Source organism: Macrobrachium rosenbergii, chromosome 4 (genome assembly GCF_040412425.1).
Source record: "Macrobrachium rosenbergii isolate ZJJX-2024 chromosome 4, ASM4041242v1, whole genome shotgun sequence".
Lineage (NCBI taxonomy): Eukaryota > Metazoa > Arthropoda > Malacostraca > Decapoda > Palaemonidae > Macrobrachium > Macrobrachium rosenbergii.
In genome coordinates, this window is record NC_089744.1 from 48,018,517 (window position 1) to 48,037,745 (window position 19,229).

Genomic DNA, 19,229 nt, shown 5'->3' on the forward strand with positions numbered 1-19,229 from the left:
TTATAAATTCCCCTTCAGTGATAATTCCCCCTTCGGGGATATTCCCGAGGCAACGTGGATTTGATATTAAGCGACATTTGTAGCTACATGATTGCATATAAATCACGGTGTGATTAAAAATCATACATATATATATTATATATATATATATATATATATATATATATATATATATATATATATATATATATATATATATATATATATATATATATATATATATATATATGAATGTCTTTTCCTGTAATACTACAGTGTAATATGAAAATAAGAAGGCCCATAAAACACTATTTAAACGTTGAAACCATATATTTAGGGCACTTGTTTCTGCCCCTGTTCACTAGTAGAATATGGACAGGTGGAAAGTTACAATGGTATATATACAAAAACATGAAGGTGTGGCCTTAGGCCTCCGATGTTAAGGAGGTGGCGTTTCTTAGAAGGAGGAGATTGACCAAATTCCTAGTGGTTTTGGCCTCATTAGCTCCCGTTTGGCGATGGATCTGGCGATCGGCGTTTCTTGGGTCATCTTCTTCAAAGCGGTGCGAGGATTAAGGTGTCAATGGCGTCCGATTTCCAATGTCCTCCTGACAGGTTCATATTGTTGGTTTGATTGATGATAGCAGATTCCAGCATCTTTCTTTTATGCGGACAGCTGCTCTTGAAAACCAACTCCGCCCACTCCAGTTAATGACATGCATGTCATTAACTGGAGTGGGGTGGAGTTGGTTTTTCAGAAGTAGCTGTCCGCATAAAAGAAAGATGCTGGAATCTGCTATCATCAATCAAACCAACAATATGAACCTGTCAGGAAGGACATTGGAAATCGGACGCCATTGACACCTTAATCTCGCACCCGTTTTGAAGAAGATGACCCAAGAAACGCGACCGCCAGATCCATCGCCAAACGGGAGCTAATGAGGCCAAAAACCACTAGGAATTTGGTCAATCTCCTCCTTCTTAAGAAACGCCACCTCCTTAACATCGAGGCCTAAGGCCACACCTTCATGTTTTTGTATATATACCATTGTAACTTTCCACCTGTCCATATTCTACCAGTGAACAGGGCACAGAAACAAGTGCCTGAAATATATGGTTTCAACGTTTAAATAGTGTTTTATGGGCCTTCTTATTTTATATATATATATATATATATATATATATATATATATATATATATATATATATATATATATATTGCAATAAAGAAAACTTCTTTTCAAGCAGCCTCACCCATTTGTACATCCATAATGTAACAGAGAAAGAAATACAGTTCATTTCAATTGTTTTAATTACTAGAACTGTGGGTTTTCGTTCGCCCCTTTGTTAACTCTCTCCTTCATTTCCAAAATTGTTAAGCTTTTAATCCTTCTCTCTGTTCAGAATGACTGCCTAAGGCCTTGTTTCCAGGTGACCTTCGAAGATGCCTTCCTCAACGGCATCAGACAACGGGCAAGGGGGGAGCCAAAAAAGAGAAAGTTGGCACCACACCACTCAGGCAGGATGGCCTCTCCACGAGGCCTGACTGGATGCCATGTGCTTGCTATAGACATGAGGAATAGATTAACCGTTGCACCACCTGTCTGGATGCCAAGGCGTAACTCCCCTAGGTTAGAAATAGACCATGCCACAGCAGTTGAGAGAGAAGTGCTCAGAACTCCACCAAGAACAGATGTCCTTACCTTTGCCTGTCCCTTGTACCCTCCACGTGTTCAACCCCGAGGTTCGAACCAGTATACTTTTGTCGTGGCATCCCTTAATTCCCTCCTCCAGTCTGATTTTTTTCTATTTCCATTGTGCAATTACTTTCAGTAATTTGTGTTAGAGCATCAAGTGTTAACGTAATTATGCATTTAAACTGAGTTATTTGGCACCATTTGTTTAGTCCCTCAGTTCCCTTTGAGTGTCTTATTATTCTTGCAAGTGACCGTCTTGCATCTCTCGCAGAATCGACCTTTTTTACCAGTCTTTATGACAAGTCATTATAAGGATTTCAAGTACCCCTGGACCCTTTGATGGTAGCGCCTCAGCACAGTTGACAGCCGCTGGAACCTCATCTGGCAAGCTTTCTTTAGAAAAATCAAAACAAAATCCTAATGTAATTCACTGGAACCTTATGCTCCAGTACAAAACAAACCCAAAAAAAATAAATATTGTCTTGACCCAACCTTGACTCACTTCAACTCCCTCTTTGGTAGTGGAGGTTGGTCAAGGTTTCTAACCTTAGAAACAGAATGGAAAGTTTCAGCCCCAGAGTTAGAAAACTACTTATTAAACAGACATTCAACAACAGAAATGTCATTTAGACAGATAAGAGACAAGACATGGCTTATAGAAGCCACAACAAAGAGTCAGTCTGAGGACCATATGTGTATAACAACAATATCGACTTGAAAGACGCATATTGGCACATTCCAATCCAACCTCATTTTAGCCAGTATCTAGGATTCCGTCTAGGTCGCCAGTCGTACAGATTCAAAGTGATGCCATTCGGCCTCAATGTAGCCCCCAGAGTGTTCACAAAATTGACCAAAGTGATCTTAGAACAACTAAGACTACAGGGGGTGAATGTCATGGCGTACCTGGACGATTGGCTGATCTGGGCCGAATCGGTAGAAGAGTGTCTAGAAGCGTCCCGAATAGTGGTTCAGACCTTGCAGGACTTCGGGTTCCTAATCAACTGGGAAAAGTCACGGCTGAAGCCAGAAAAGAAGTTCAGATGGCTAGGCCTACAATGGTGTCTAGAAAGCGGAAAGCTAGCCCTACCAGAGACCTCCAGGAGGTCAATAGTAGATCAGGTAAAGAGGTTTAGAAAAGCCAAGAGTTTTTCCAGAAGGAACCTAGAAGTGCTGCAGGGCAAACTCCTATTTGCATCAATAGTAGATCCAGTCTTGAAAATGACTTTGAAGGATTTGAACCGGATTCTCATTTTAAAGGCAAACAAATCATTCAGACACCACAAGGTCCCGATGAAAAGGAGGTGCAAGACAATGCTCAAACCGTGGGCATCGAATCAGGCCCTGAAATCTTCAGTCCGGTTAGTCCTGAAACCAGTCTCAGTGACCATTCATACGGATGCTTCGGCGAAGGACGGATGGGGGGGACACTCAGATCAAAAAGTGTCCGGGAAGTGGTCGGGAGCCCTCAAATCTTGCCATATCAATATCAAAGAAATGATGGCAGTGCTCCTGTCACTCAAGGGACTGAAACCCAAGAGGGGATCTCACATTCAGTTGTTCATAGACAACAAGCCGGTGGTACAATGCTTGAAGCGTGGGGGATCAAGGTCTAAGCCATTGAATCATATAGTGCTGGGGATCATGAAATTAGCTCAGGTGAAGAAATGGACTCTGTCAGCATCCCACCTTGCGGGAGCTCAGAATGTCCTAGCGGACTCCCTCTCCAGATTCAAAGCCCAGGAAGGGGAGTGGGAATTGGACAGCGGGTCATTCAGCGGGATCCTCCAAGATCACCCATGTCTTCAGGTAGATCTGTTCGCACCAAGCGACAATCACAAATTACCGAATTTTGTCACCCCCTATCATGACCTTCGAGCAGTGGCCAGAGACGTGCTTTCGCTGGACTGGAACCTGCTGGGGAACATTTATCTGTTTCCCCCAACGAATTTATTAATGAAAGTAGTGCAACTCCTCAAGGAGTTCAAGGGGAGGGGAGTAGTGATTGCTCCAATGTGGCGAAACAGCCCATGGTTTCCAACCCTACAGAAGCTGATTTTCATCACAAGCCACTACATCTTCCTATTCTTTCCCAGCAGGTTTAAGGGATAACTGTCTACGCCTCCTTTCTGACGAAAAGCCTTCACATGTGGACTTTCTCAGATCCCTGTGCTTCATGGAATGGTCACCTGAAGTCAGGGAATTCTGAATCACTAATATTAAGGGGAAATCCGCCAAACAGTATGTCAGTGTGGAACAAATTTGTCTCATTTGTTAGGGACCGTAAACCAACTACCATCGATAATAACTTCGTGGGGGAGTTCTTTGTGTTTTTATTTGACGTAAAAAAGTTGGCTCCCTCCACTATTAAAAATCACAAGGGGGCCCTTGCGGTTCCTTCAAGGTACGGATTCGGAGTAGAGGTGCATTCAGAAGTGTTTGAAATGATGATGAAATCAATGGCTCTCCGCAGGCCGAGTGAACAACCATGTGAATTATCATGGGATCTAGATACAGTCCTAGCTGCTCTGAACAGACGTTCAGACAATAATATGAAATTTTTGTTAGAAAAAACGTTGTTTTTAGTGGGCCTGGCGATGGGAGCCAGATCAGCAGAGATCCATGTGCTAAAAAGAGGAGATCAGTTTTGTTCTTTCGGAAAGAATAAAGTAACCTTTTCATTCGGAGAATTTTTAGCTAAAAATGAGAATCCATTTCATAGACGGAAACCCATAATTATCCCTTCTTTGCCCTCTAATCCGAAGCTGTGTCCAGTGGCCACAGTGAAAAAGTACCTTGATCGCACCAACCATATCACGCAAGGGCCCTCTTTTTGGTACCAAAGAAAGCACCCCACTTTGCCTAGAAAGCCTCAGAACTAGTATTTGTAAGTTAATTGTAGATCTATGCCCAGGATCAGACCCAAAGTCACATGACCTCCGTGAAGTCACGCAGCCTCACTTGCCTTTTTCGGTAACTTTAGTATGGAGGACGTATCCAAGTACACGGGGTGGTCTGGGCATGGAGTGTTTGTCAAACACTTATGTTAAACAAATACGAGGTGTCCAGACTGCGTGCATATCCCTCGGCAAAGTCGTAGGCAAGAGATAAGGATGCCCGGAAGGTGAATTGGCTGGCAAGAGGAACTCTTCCTTTAAAGTGGAGTGAGTGTTTTAAAAACCGGTAGGTTATTTTTTCCTATTATAGTCTATTTCTTTTGCTCTTCACCAATACACAGTCTCTTCAGAGACAGCGTAAAGGGTGGGCTGTTACAGCCGTAAAGGGAAAGGATTTTAGATTTCGGTTTGAACCCAAGGGAAGCGAAAAAGCTTTTTTGGTTAGGGATAGTGACTAAAAGTCCATCCTCCTTGTCAAATGATGTTTGACGGCTTTATAAATATACAAAAGCCTCTTTAAAATGTTCTTTGGTACACCTGCATGAGGCTCTCTCGGCTCCGTTTGACTAAAAAACGGGGTTTGAACCCGAAGGGAAATGAAAACCCTATTTTTAGTCTGGGAGCCGCGAGAGCCTCAGACCCTCCCAGTTAGCATTAAGTATATTGGGTTATGCCCACCCCTTCATTTGCAGGGAGTATAACCTTTTAGGGAGGTGCGGCGATTCCTACATTGGGTTGGCAACATGCGCATGCGCAGTAGATGCGTAGTCACGTTTTGACCCAATTCATTCGAACTAGCCACGGAAGCGCAAATGGAAAGGTGTAACCAGTGGAGATGTTTAGCCATGAATTGATTCATCAATGCGGCAGATAGGGGGTCAAAGTGCAGACCCCCCCAAGACCTGATATCCTATCACAATAGTGACAAGCTTCCGTTAACTGGAATGAATACGTGCCAACCCTGTGTTATAAGTTCTCTGATAAGGGATTTAGCCGGGGCGTTGCCTAAGGCAGAAGTAACTGCATGAGGCTCTCGCAGCTCCCTGACTAAAAATAGGGTTTTCATTTCCCTTCGGGTTCAAACCCCGTTTTTTATGTCAACCATTTATTTCTTTTTTAAGGGTAATATATTAAGCTAACTTTTAAATGAAATTACAGTAACTTTAATTTAAAAGTTAGGGTAATTATTGGGGAGCATAAGGTTCATATTTAATGTTTAAACTTTAGAAATAAGCATTTATTAGCATTTTTAGAGACCATGCCAAACTTACGTGAAAATTCGCCTTGCGCGAGGTGTTCTGGAACCTAACCTCGCGTAAGTTCATGGTATGACTGTACAGTATATTTGTTGAAATTGGGAGCCAGGCAAGGCGAGAAGTTAGTAGATCGATAGGCTACGCTGTAATTGCTTTATTGTTCTTTTCTTGTTTAGCACAGTGACAATTAGCATTAAGGCAATAATATTAGGCAATTTTGTTACTTAAACTTATTATACAGTGCCATTTTAACATTGATAGATAATCTGAAGTTACTGAAAGGGTAAATTGGGGTGCCCTAACTTCTTGTTTATGAAACATATCCTTGATTGTGGTTCCCAATCGTACTTGACTTACGAGCCTTGTTGTTTACTAAAGTCCAGCATTTCCTTTGAAGTATTTTATAATCAAACTAGTTAGTTTTGTGATTTTAAAGGTCCCCGGTGATCCTTATTATCGGGGTTCTTTCCAATGTTAAAGGAATACATTCACGTGGATCTACTTCCAACGGATATTACTCCGCCAATAGTGACATCACATTTTGATAATTTGTCAGGATGTTTGTGTTTTTCTTAAGGGAATACAAAAGTACTTTTTCGTAATGTGAGCTTTGCCAAGCATTTTAAAATTAAAAGATATAGATTTTATACATTTTTGGTACGATAATTCCAATAATTGTTGATTTTATTTATGTACCAACTAACATAGCCTTTAGCCTAGACTACATTACTTTTATCTGGTGCTGGGGAATAGACTTGGTAATTGTAGGTTATGAAATATGTAGAAATATACAGTATGGATATCCATTTAGCTTTGTCTTAATTGAGTTGAGAAGCTTTGGTGAGTTAATCCTTCAAGACGGTGTTATTGTAGTAATTGCAAATTAATATTTTAATGCTACTGCTATTTTATGCATATGACCCATGGATCATATTTCCTTACATCATGCACTGAACATGTACTTGTGGCCATGTATGCCTGGGTAATTTGAAGTGTTTGCAGCCTATACAGTGATATAGGTAGCTACACTAGGTAGTTTTTATTAAACACTGGCAGCAAGTTTAAATGATGAAAGAGCTCATTTTTAAGCTGTCTCTATTAGTTATAGATTTCAGTTGGAGTACGGAAAAGGGAGACTACTGATCTGGAAGAACTGTGGCAGTCTATTTCCATCCCCCTCTGAGCAGAATCGACATTTGGGTTAATACTCCAAAACCGGTGGATTCTAGGAACTCCCACTTCACCTCCTCCAGTGCAGACGAAGAGAGTGTCTTGGGGAGAGAGGTCACTGATACCTGACATGAAGTGGATAGAGTCACTGAAATTTTCCTTCTGAATCCAGAAGATCTAAGGAACAGTCCTTTGTTTTACATGAAGGAGATTCTTCAAATGAGAATCTTTCCTTTCCCATGTAGCAGTTATGTATTGAGGGGACCCTGACAGGGTTCACCCAACCCCATCTGAAGTGTCTGTACCTTCTAGGGGGTAGTGATATATCCTGGACTTTTATACTGCCAGGCAGTGTTGATACGACTGCCTTGGCTTAATTAGTTCATGCAGGCTCCCTTGACAGGAAAATTCTGCTTGCTGTACTTTCTATACTGCCAGGAAGTGATGATACGACTGCCTTGGTTCAATCAGTTTGTGCAGGCTTCCTTGATAGGAAAATTGTGCTTGCTGTACTTTCTATATTGCCAGGCAGACTGCCTTGGGTCATCAGTTCATGCAGGCTTCCTTAATAGGGAATTCAGCTCGCTGTACTTTCTATACTGCCAGGCAGTCGTATCTCTAGCTCAGTCATTCCTACAGGCTTCCCTGATGGGAAAATTACGCTTGCTGTACTTTCTTTACTGCCAGGCAGTGATGATACAACTGCCTTGGCTCATTAGTTCATGCAGGTTTCCGTAATAGGAAGTTCAGCTTGCTGTACTTTGTATACTGCAAGGCAGTGGCGATACTACTGCCGTGACTCATCAGTTCATGCAGGCTTCCCTGATGGGAAAATTCCACTTGCAGTATGTGGTGTATGTTATTTGATGTACCCACACTATTACTATTCTTTGACCCTTGCCAATGGAAGAGGATCCCATTCTTCACCGTCGTGGGCCAAGGATGGCGGGCGATAAAGCAATATCCTCGTGGTTCTCTTTATTGGGTAAGCTACATCTTAAGGGCATAGTAGAAGAGTATACAAAATATATGAGGGTATCAAATAGGGTCACAATAAACATAGGAGCATTGTAATAAGGAATCTTATCCTACATACATGAGGTAGAACTTACAGGATCGAAGTCTGTGTGTCAGACTCGATACTAAACACAATAATAATTGGTTATACATATACACTTAGGCATGATGCAACATTTTGCAATATGTAGCTTGGAACTGAATGTGTCCACGGAGCTAAGTTTTCCTGCACTGTTTACATAAGTATCTTACATGCATGACAGTCTCCTCCCCCTTTACTTGTGACTAAGAAACACAACTGTTTCTCAGCACATACAAGTCTAATCTTTCAGGAGGTTTTCCTCTACTCATTCTGTTAAGGAGTACTACTGTATAGGCATGTTCTGAGCTTGTGGGAAATTTTCCTCTACATTTACAGTTGGTGGTTCAGCATCTTGGTGAGCAGTTTGCACAGTTGACTTAATCAAGGCTGAGGTATTTGAAACTTGTACTTCTGTATGATTTGTACTGAATGACCAACTGATCAACATGGCATTTCCACCGACATTGGCATCAAAATGTAAATTTCCTATCTTCCTGATAATTCCTCTTTGTATCCATTTACCCGATGTATTGTATGACCCTACCATGACATGACTTGAAGGAGTGAAATGTCCTGCCTAAGGAAGTTTCTTTTACTTGATTATAAATCTTTATGTTCTAACTGATTCTGCAAGCTAGGATGCATAAGATCTAACTTTTTCCTAATCCTCCTCCCCATCAACAAATATGACGGTGTTATACCCGTATTGCTATGTACTGTTGTTCTATAGCAAAGGTTTTCAACCTGGGGGTTGTGATCCCCAGAGGGGTTGCCAGCCTTTTTTCTGGGGGTCTCGAGATCGTTCTTGAGCGAGGGTACGTTTTAGCTTTTTTCAATTTAACCACCTTTACACAAAGCAACACCTGATCATCAGGCCAAAACAGTCTATAATTTAACTTGCATAACAGAAATAGTTGTAATAATATCTTTAATTCAAGTAGTAAATTTATTACTGTGCAGTGCTATTTTCATACTAGGAACATTACATATGATTAGGGTTACCATACGTCCTGGTTTGGCTGGGACTCGTCCCAGATTTGAGGCCTTGTCCTGGGTGTCCTGGTAAGTCAGAAAAATGTCCCAGAATGTTCAGGACAAGCAGTCAGTCACCTAACAATGTTTCAGTGTTCAGTGGCAAATTAACAGCGAGAAATCATGTTTGCCGATAGACTTGGGACCTGTCAGAGCAAAAAGGCCCAACAGATTTGGAAGCAGAAATGAATAGCAAAAAATTCTTGTTTTCAGGTAAACTTGTGACCTGTTAGATTTAGAAGGAGGAATAAATAAAAAGTGTAGATAAGTTTGGGACCCGTCATAGTGAATATAGATTCCTTTTGTATTGTCTTTGGTTGATGAAAATATGGTAACCCTACATATTACTGAATAAAAAATTTTAAAGGGTCGCTCATAAGGGGTCGCAGTATGAAAAAAGGTAAAAACCGCTGCTCTGTAAGGTAATAGGAACTGCAATATGAGATTCTACATTACCAGAGTTTGTGGTATGAGATTCTGCATTACCAGTGTGCTTGTCTGCACTTCATATTATGTGTGAAAGTTTGAACAAATCTTTCTTCTTCACCATTCATTGCTGGATGGTAAGTTGCTGATAATGCATGTTGTATACCATTTACACTTAGAAATTCTTTAAATTCCTATGAAGTAAACTGTGGACCATTGTCTCTCCCTATTCTTTCTGGCAAACCATGTGTTGCGAAGATTGACATGATTTATCTTATAGTCACTACTGATGATGATGTGGTGGCATTTAGAAGTTTGGGTTTGTGTGATTGAATTTTTGCTTTTGCCATTGTGACTTTATTATGTTTATTGTATATAAGTGTTTTTGTTATGAACGTCTGATGTAATTTTTTTTTTTTTACTTGGTTTGCTTGAGCAAGATGTGTTGAGATAAGGCTCTGCTCCCCTTCATTTGAACTGGGAAGATTTTTGGGTGACTAAGTAGTGACGGGAAACAAGGACTTAGTTGACTTCTGAATGTTTACCCTGCAGCAAGTATTATCTGTAAATTGCTTTTTGATGGCACACATGATGAAAACTTGTGGCCCTTGAACATTCCTAGTGGAAACATTGTAAACTTAGCATTCAAATCAGTTGTGGGACCCTAGAGTCTGATTTATTCAAGTTCCTGGTAGGAGTTAAGTTAAGTATATCTTAGTTTAACCAGACCACTGAGCTGATTAACAGCTCTCCTAGGGCTGGCCCGAAGGATTAGATTTATTTTTACGTGGCTAAGAACCAATTGGTTACCTAGCAAAGGGACCTACAGCTTATTGTGGAATCCGAACCACATTATAGCGAGAAATGAATTTCTATCACCAGAAACAAATTCCTCTTGTTCTTCACTGGCCGGTCGGAGATTCGAACTCGGGACCAACAGAGTGGTAGCTGAGAACGGAACCCGCTCACCCAGCGAAGAACTTAGAACTGATAATACAAAACATTTCAAGTGAGTGTTGTAGATGTATTCCAAGGAAATAAAAAAAAATTGCGAGATGAATCAGAGTGTGAATCAGGCTGACAATGAAGTTGTATACTAAGTCAATGCTGGAAAATTACAAGTAGACTTGACAAAGAGTTACCTTTCAAAAGTGCATTCACCTGCCCTGCCTGCAGTCACTCTAGGAAATAGTAACATAACGAAGAAACTTAATGGAAGACCTCATGGTAGCTTACTTAAAACAGCTGGAATAATCATCTGATAAAACATTGGATGTGTTAACTGTAATATTAAGATTTATAAATTAGATCAATGTTCTTTATGATCGTTGTTGTAGCGTTAAGATTGATAAATTAGGTTAAGGTTCTTTTGATAGTTGATAAACTATAGTATTAACGATAAATAATAATTTGCACCAGACTACTGATCTAATATCTTTTGTATATACATTGTTTGGTTGATAGTATATGCAATTGGATTTTTTTTTTTTTTTTTTTTTTTGCAGTATTAAGATTGAGGTTAGGATAAGTTTTGGTGAACTATAGTGTTAAGTTTAGGTTAAGTTTCCATTCTGTAGGTTAAAGTAATAAATAGGTTATGGAAAGTCAGAATTTTATTACTGTAGTAACCTCTAAATTTGTTCCCATCATCCTGCACCACTTGTGTAAAAGAAAAAGCCCCAGCAATGTTGTTTGCATTGGTATAGCTTCTGGCTATTTACCATAAGTATCTACTATCAGATATAGGTATCCTAAAAATGAACCTACAGAATCTATAAGTACATGTTGCCACGGATATCTAGGTAATTCGTATGGGTGCATTCTTGTTTGTTTTGGATTATTTTGTTGCAATGCACAATTCATACACTTCTTAACCAAATTTTCAGTGTCCCTGTCAACACCTGATCTGACTATACTTTGGTGGTCTGCATATATTTCTGATATAACTCTATTTCTAAGTAAGTTTGGAATTACTGCTCTTGATCCTCTCACAATACAATCTTGTGTGACTCTCAGTTCATTCTAAATGTCTTTGTATGGTTTGCAATCGGCATCATCTGCACATATATCTCTGCCTGTAATTAAACTCTGTACTACTTCTGAGAGTACTGGGTCTTTCTTTGTACCTTGTGCTATTAACTTAGTTGTAATAGGTAAGTTATATGCAGAAATTAAAAGAATACTTCTATCATGTTGTTCTGGTTCCTTGTCTACAGGCAATCTCGACAAAGCATCTGCATTGCCCATCTTTGATGTTGGTCTATACTCTATATTATAATCATATGCAGCTAATGCAATTGCCCAACATTGTAGTCTTGCTGCTACTGACATAGGTAAGCTTGCTTTTAGGCCTAAAATCACTAACAGTGGTTAGTGGTCTGTAACTAATGTGAACTTTTTCCTTCCATAGAGATATATATGGAACTTCTTTACTCCATACACTAGTGCTAATGCTTCCTTTTCAGTTTGTGAGTAGTTTCTCTCTGCCTTGTTTAATACTCTAGAGGCAAAAGCAATAGTTTTTTCTATACCATCTGGTATTACATGTGATAATACTGCACCTAAACCTATGTTTGAAGCATCACAAACCAACTTTATTGTGAAACCCATTTGATAATGTACTAAGAATGTGGGTGAGGTCACTTCAGCTTTGATTCTTTCAATGGATTTTTGACATTCCTTTTCCAGTTCCATTTAACATCCTTGTTCAGCAAATTATATAATGGGTGTGCAATCGTTGCTAAGTCCTGATTGAAATTTCCATGTGTGTTACCAAACCTAAAAATGATTGCAATTCCTTGACATTTTCTGGTACCTTTGTTGACTGTACCGCATTTACTTTATCTTTTGTCTTGTGAATTCCTGTACCATTTATGATAAAGCCTAAATTTTCTACTGAGTCAACTGCTAAAATACATTTACTCTTGTTGACTTTGATATTATGTTCCTTCAGTTTTTGCCCTTGTTTTTGCCAGCTACTAATATGTCATCAATAAAAACTAATACTCCTGACATACCTGCAAATATTTTGTCCATTGTTTGCTGCCATATTGCTGGACTGCTGGCAATTCCATATGGAAGTCTTTTTTGGATGGTATACCCCTAAACGTGTGTTTACAGTGCATAATTTCTGAGAGTTTTCATCCATGGAGAGCTGTTGAAATGCTTGTCTTAGATCTACCTTTGAAAATACTGCACATCCTGACAAAGTTGCAAACGTCTTTGGGATTTGGCAATGGATGTTGAGCTACTTGCAATTGTGGATTTCATGTTAACGTGTAATCTCCACATAACCTAACTTGACTGTAATGCTTAACAATCGGAACTAATGGTGTAGCATAATCTGAATAATCTACCTTTTCCCATTTTCTAACCTTCTAATTTCAGTTTCCACAGCTGTTTTCCCATTTTCTAACCTAATTTCAGTTTCCACAGCTGTTTTCAATGCGTATGGAACTGGTCTTCAAGCAAAAGAATCCTTTACAACTCAGACTGCTTGTGCACACTTTACTGTTCCTAATCTGTTTTCAAAGACTTCTTTGTAATCTGATAGAAGATTAGTTACTGAAATTCCTTCTGTTGGTTCATGTTTTGTATCTGTAACCCTTAGAATATGTACTAGGCCAGTCTAATTTTATACACCTTAACCAGTCATCTAGGCCCAATAAGGTTTGTCCTTTACCTTTGACTACTGTCAATGGTAACTTGCCTATCTCGTGATCATTGTACTGTACTGCACTTTTACATGTGATGAGCCAACTACTACTACATTTGAGTGGCGCAGTGTAATAAGGTGCCAAGCGCCGTTTTTTAAAAAATGATAAAAACGCATTTAAAGTTTGCCAACTATGAAAACGCTTATAAAAGAAAACCAGCCAAACGATTTCTATGAATCATACCTCATTTTAAAGGAAATTTATTCGCCTATTACATATGCAAAAATCATTATAGTATGTTTTGTCATTTAATGTACAACCACAAAAGTGAGGTAATGTAAGATTGTAAAGTGTTAATGAACACAATGAAAATGTTTTCATACGGCAATTAAAGCATGTTTTTGTGAAAACAACCTAAAATATTTATCCTAATAATGCTCTAAAATTATTATTATAACATATCTGAGTAAAATTTCCATGAAAATATTATAAAACAAAAACATCCTCCTACATCCACCCACGCACCTTCACTGGTTGCCGCTTGCCTCAGAATTTTTATGATGAGTCTTATGATGTAGCAGTGAGAACTCGCTTGGGCGAAATTTCAATTTTTGTTTTGCATGGATTTTCGAACCTTTTGCCAGTAACATAAGGGGACAAAAGTGTGTGTACAGGATAGTGCTGTACTTTAGCTGCTCGCTCACAATAAAAAAACCAGTTCGGCCGCTGGTGGCGCTTTTTGCCACCTTGTTACGTGTTGCGCGCCCTCATTTTGTACCATTGTAACTCTTGAGCACCTTGTCTGAAGGTCTTCACTAGGTTGGGTATCATGACTGCAGCTCTCAGAAATTATTGTCACATCTGCAGCTGTGTCTATCTGCATGGGTGTGAGTTTCCCATTTATTTCTATTTAAGCCATAAGACATTCATGTGCATCTTTGTGCACAGAATTAATGTGAAATGCAAATTCTTCTACTTGTGTTGTCTTATGTGCACTTTCTTCCTTTGTGCTAGAGCCATCATCTGAATTTACAATTCTGTTGATCTGTTTAGTGGTCTTTTGCTTAGCAAATCTACATTAACTTGATAAATGACCATGCTTTCTGCATGTATTGCACGTCTGACCTGACGCTGGGCACTTATACCAGTCATTGCTGTAATGATCCTGTCTACCACATCTACAGGATAGCATGATTACTTCTGGAGTTTTTGTGTGCCCATGTGACTTTGATTTTTCTGTGAGTATGCAGTAGGTTTATCCTTGTTATAGTTGGATATACCAGGGCTAGGCTTACTTGTTTGATGTGTTTGCCCTTTCTTTTATAGGTTACTTGACTTACCTGGCTACTGATGTCATTATGAGTCTTGCCTACAATGACACTGGTGTGGTAATTAGCCATTTCTGAAGCTCTTGCTATTTCCCAAACTCTTTGCAAGGTTAGCTTTCTTTCTTGTAGCAATTTCTTTTGTAGCTCCTGTGAGTTACTCTTACTCCTCAGTATAACTTGCTCTATTAGCCTCTCTTCTTGATCAACAAATTCACAAATAGCAGGTAATTTTTTAACCTAGTCACAGAAGAGTCCATTGCCGTACCTGGTTCTTGTCATACTTGTGTGAACTGATCGACGCTGAAAGTATTTATTGGCTTGAGGATTAAAATATATTGTGAGCCCTTCAGTTATGTCCTGCAATGAATCGTCTGTTAGATTCAAAGTGTTGTACACTTCCTGAACTTCTAGACCTGCAGTATGAAGCAATAAAGCCTTCTGCTGCTTTTCATTAATTTTTCCTAGTGCTCATAGATAAACCTCAAAGCTGCCTATCCACTTTTTCCATCTTGTACCCACTGATTTAGGATCCTCATCAATACTAAAGTAGTCTAGACCTTTGATATCTGGCAGCAAATTTGTTGTGAAGTACTTGGGATTTTCGGTTAGGCTGGCACTGGGAGTTTTGACATAGGCTCCGGGAAGTTTTTTGACCTAGGCTAGCCTGTATTAGACTCTGTTAAATCTAGTTTATGAATTCCTACTAAAATTCAATCTAGGTTAAACCGGTTTTTCCTTTATATTGCACCTTATTTTGTTACTTACAGTCACAACTACTACCTTGAACACTTTTTTTCTCTCTCTCCCAGACCATACCTGGTGTGTAGGCTTCACTTGCATAGACCTACCTTGAGCCCTGATGTAGGCTATACTTGCAGAGACCTACTTGAGCCCTTTTACTCTCTGAACCAACCTATTTGTCCTTTTGGCGCTTCCGACGTGGCGCAGCACTGGATGATTGCTGGTTTGAGTGTGATGAAGGCATCCAGTTGAGATTGTCTTCGACTTAGGGTAGACATCGTCTGCTTAGGATAGGAGGGCATAGCCTAGGAGTACTCCATTTTTTGTTGGATTCGTCTCCATATGTCACCATTTGTGGTGTATGTTATTTGATATTCCCACACTGTTACTATTCTTTGACTCTTAGCTTGAAGATAAGGAATCTTATCCTACATACATGAGGTAGAAGCCGTGAGTCGGACTCGATGCTAAGCACAATAATAATTGGTTATAAACTTAGGCATGATGCAACATTTTGCAATAGCTTTGAACGTGTCCACGGAACTAAGTTTTCCCATGTTCGTTGCATAAGTGTCTTACATACATAACACAGTACTTTCAGAACTCTGGGAGGAAATCATGAACAGTATCAAAGATGACCCCAAGAGAGTGTAATGCTTTTGAGGACTCGCTACTGAGCATCAGCATAGAGATGCAATCCATAATTCCCAAGAGGAATTCAGGTGTCCTGGATATGGAATTGGGTATGATATATATACATTTTTCATCCTTTAAACTAGAGGATTGAGAGAGCACAGTCTGCCCAGGCAGAGATACGATTCTCACCAAAAAAATCTTTGGTCATGGGAACATGGTAATAAAAAACCTAAACCCAAAAAGTAGTTGAATGGGTTGTCTCGATCCCCCGTTGAATTCAGAATGGATAGTAAGAGACAGCCTAGATCCCCTGTTGAAATCAGAATGGATATTAAGAGACAGCCTACTCACTTCCAGAGCTCCTATTGGTAACAATAAAACAAATCAAAATGTAGGATGGGCACCAGTATCTACCCCTGAGAATGATACTGATAACCCTTGGCACATCTATGAGTTCTAGGATATCTTCCTCTTCAAGTTCTAAATCTAAACTTTTCTCAAGTGACACACAATCCTTATTGAAACCTTAAAATGAGTTTGCATATACACTTTTAGTAGATTTTTCCAAATACCATTCATACACTCTTTCATTACCAACTTCTACATCCTTCTGATATTCAGAGTGATGTTCAGAACACTGAATTCCTTCCAGAAAGTTTTGAGCTCTTTGTCCTCATTATCCGTAGCCTCAACAGCCTATGGAAATGTGTTCCGAAGATAATAGGCCTTGAACGTAGCCATGGCACCCTGATCCTTGGGTTGTATGAGAGAAGTTGTGTTTGATGGCCGAACATAACTTTTATGTTCTCATTAATATCTCTGATATACTGAGGGTGGCCGGGAGCATTGTCCAGAATCAGGAGAATTTTGAAGGGATGTTGTTTTCCCTACAATATTCCTTCACTTCTGGAATAAAGCATTACACAAACCAGTCTTTGAATAGGAGTGCAGTCATCCAGATACTGGTAATGCACAGGAAGTGTGTGTGTGTTGGTTCTTGCTAATGCCCTTGGATTTGCAGAGAGATAAATCATGAATGGTTTGAGTTTATACCCAGCCACATTTCCCCTAAGCAGAAGAGTTAGTCAATCTTTGTATGCCTTACACTGGGGCATCGTTTTTTGCCTCTTTGTAGATGTACGACCATTCAGGCATCCACTTCCAATACAGTCATGTTTCGTCAACAATAAAGATTTGATCCGGTGAGTACCCTCATCAACGATGATCTTATGCAAAGCACTTAAATTGAGCTGCTCCTTTAGCATCATTACATGCTGCTTCACTGCTAATTTTCACACCTTGAAAACTCTGGCTGGTTTTGAAATGCTGAAACCATCCACAACTTGCTACAAAAACTTTGTTGTGGGTATCATCGTAGTTTTTCTTAAGTTCCTCGAAAAGCAAGCACACCTTTGTTTGAATGGTCAAGAGGCTGAGTGGCGTCGTTTTTGCCTCTTTGTGGCTGAGTGGCATTGTTTTTGCCTCTTTGTGGATGCAGAACCGTTCAGGCATCCGCTTACAATACAGTCCTGTTTCTTCGACATTAAAGATTTGATCTGGTGAGTACCCTTCGTCAATGATGATCTTATGCAAAGCATTGAAATTTAGCTGCTCCTTCAGCATCATCACTTGCTGCTTCACCGCTAATTTTCACACCATGAAAATTATGGCGGGTTTTGAAATGCTGAAACCATCCACGACTTCCTACAAAATCCTTTTTGTGGGTATCATCATAGGTTTTCTTTAGTTCCTCAAAAAGCAGGCACCTTTGTTTGAATGGTCAAGAGGCTGAGTGGCATATGCTTTTGTATCTGGTCCTCCATCCAGGTGACCAGTAACTGCTCAATTTTTCTTCCAAAGGCCCTGTCCTCTTCTTTGTCATAATCATCGAATGAATTGAAGCTGATGCCTTTACAGCGTCCATTATACGTTTCTTGTCCTTAATGATGGTGGATACCGTTGACTGCGATGGATTGTGGCGGAATTCAAACCCACAAACAAAACAACAAACAACACTCACCCTGATCTTCGGTTGCTGGAGATGGATAAAGGCCGCCGTAACAACCACAACCACAAACAACCACAAACACAACAAGGGAATACAAAAAAAAGAAACGGAACACACACACAAACAAACAGCACACCAACAAGAAGACCAACAACTCCCAGAAAAGCATACGACAAAAACTGTCCCACACAAGAACCACTGACCGGCACTAGCTCTGACTAAAGACTCCAAAAAACTGCCTTCAAAACCGAAAAATCCTCACACATATTCCACAGACAGACAGCGCCGTAAACAAACCAACGACCTCATCCTCTTCCAACAACCAAGCACTCACTACGACAATTACACACACACACACACACACACACACACACACACTCACTCACTCTCTCTCTCTCTCTCTCTCTCTCTCTCTCTCTCTCTCTCTCTCTCTCTCACACAAAACGTTGGGAAATGCTAAATAAAAACAAATTTATTCATCCTCTATATTTCTCCCCTTTTAGCATTTCCCAACCAACACCTTTCACACCTCTTTCAAATCGCCTTCACGCAACACCCACGGATGCTCACTAGCAGGTCCTCTAGATCGCGTTGGGCACGCAATCATTCTCTCAGAATCACTCTCTCTTCTAGCAACATTCAAACTCACATCATCTCCTCCATTTCTCTCAGATTCACGCTATCTTCTTCACTATTACCACTCTCAATTTCATCCACAATCTCATCTATACCCTCTAACTCGTTCCCGAACACCTCCCCAATTCTTCAACTAACCCATCCCATTCGCTCATTGACCTTTTCCAATTCTTGCAACGATTCATTCATGCTTTCAATCACTCGTCTATCACTGCTACGCTCTCTTACTCTTACACTTTCGCTCACCTCCAACCGCTCACTAACCCCTACACGTTCAGTCAACTCAGTTATATCAAACCCGCATATGCTATAATGTTCTATCCATACCATCCCATTCATCCGTATTACACGCTTTATCACTCATTTCCACTTTGGCACTCACACCCCTATCACACAACTTACGACCACTCAGTTTACTTACGTTCTTCCCTTTCTTACGTTTCCTACCATACTCTATCAAAACAAATTGCTTCATGCACTCGTCAGTCTTTCCAGCAAAGCCCCCCTCATGCAACAACCCCTCACATACATGCATCACACGCACCGCTTGCATCCTGGAGGATCCACCCATTTGAACCCTCTTCACACTCAGTTTCCCGAATTCGCTGTCACAGTCACCCTCTTTCGTCTACATACACTTGATACATGCCCTTCCATTCCACATTCGT

The 19,229-nt window shown here is 40.0% G+C and overlaps 1 protein-coding gene across 3 annotated transcripts in view; it reads left to right on the forward strand.

Annotated features, from left to right (window-relative positions):
• Positions 1–19,229, forward strand: part of thoc5 (THO complex 5) — a 319,834-nt gene that overhangs the window by 218,996 nt on the left and 81,609 nt on the right. The window contains exon 16 of one of the 3 annotated variants that reach the window (XM_067096340.1): positions 10,439–10,604. The exons of the other annotated variants lie outside the window; for them this stretch is intronic. The gene's annotated coding sequence lies outside the window, so the exon portion shown is untranslated. Of the gene's footprint in view, positions 1–10,438; positions 10,605–19,229 lie in introns of those variants that run through there. 3 annotated transcript variants of the gene reach the window in all.